The 917-nt window shown below is 42.7% G+C and overlaps 1 protein-coding gene across 1 annotated transcript in view; it reads left to right on the top strand.

The window, feature by feature from the left end:
- LOC116701677 (zinc finger protein 431) overlaps window positions 1-917 on the top strand; it is a 14070-nt gene that overhangs the window by 4203 nt on the left and 8950 nt on the right. The gene's annotated exons all lie outside the window — the stretch shown is intronic.

The raw sequence follows: 917 nt of genomic DNA, 5'->3' as shown, positions 1-917 counted from the left end.
CAAATTGCTCTCTCTCCTCCAATTTTTAGTCTTCAGACTTCATTATTGGTCAAAATGTAGGGAATCTTGTTCCGGTCGCAGACATGTAACTATGGAGACTATCGGACTTAAATTGTTGGCTGTGATCTACCAACTGTCGGCAGAAACTATGAAAATACCATGCAGCTGGAGTACGATTCAGTGATTTTTTTCCCCAAACATATTGCTCTCTCTCCTCCAGTTTTAATTCTTTAGACATCCTAGTTGGTGAAAATGTAGGGAATCTTGTTCCGATCGCAGACATGTAACTATGGAGTCTATCGGACTAAAACTCTTCGCGCTAGGCTCACCAACTGCAGATATAGACATTGAAAGAAAGACTCTGGCCCGTACTCTGAGGAAATCACCATAGCAACAGGTTCTGATACTGAGAGGACAGAGAGGGGGGGCTGCAGGACGATGCTCTGAAACAAACATATTGCTCTCTCTCCTCCAGTTTTAATTCTTTAGACATCATAGTTGGTCAACATGTAGGAAATCTTGTTCCGGTCGCAGACATGTAACTATGGAGTCTATCAGACTTAACGTGTTCACGCTAGGGAACCAACTGCCAATACAACACATTGAAAACGGCTCAGACAAAACCCCCCCCCCCCCCCCTATCATGACGCTGTTCCCTGGCGGCCATGTTGACCAACTGACTCCTAACTGACGTTTCCATTGTGTGTGTGTGTGTGGATGGGCCCCAATAGCAGGCACACTGATAAAATTTCTGCGGAATTTTCTAGTTTTAGTTACTATACTTTGGAGTTTAAGATTTACATACAAAACATAAACGGTCAAAAAATATGCTGTACAACACACAGGGGACATTCTGCATAATTAGTACTTTAATTACATTTGGCTATTTGCTTTTGCATGCAGGTCTTGCACTAAAG

The sequence above is a fragment of the Etheostoma spectabile genome, chromosome 14, assembly GCF_008692095.1.
Source record: "Etheostoma spectabile isolate EspeVRDwgs_2016 chromosome 14, UIUC_Espe_1.0, whole genome shotgun sequence".
NCBI classification, from domain to species: Eukaryota; Metazoa; Chordata; class Actinopteri; order Perciformes; family Percidae; genus Etheostoma; species Etheostoma spectabile.
Note: the sequence above shows the minus strand (reverse complement) of the source record. Positions and strands in the feature narration are given on the sequence as shown.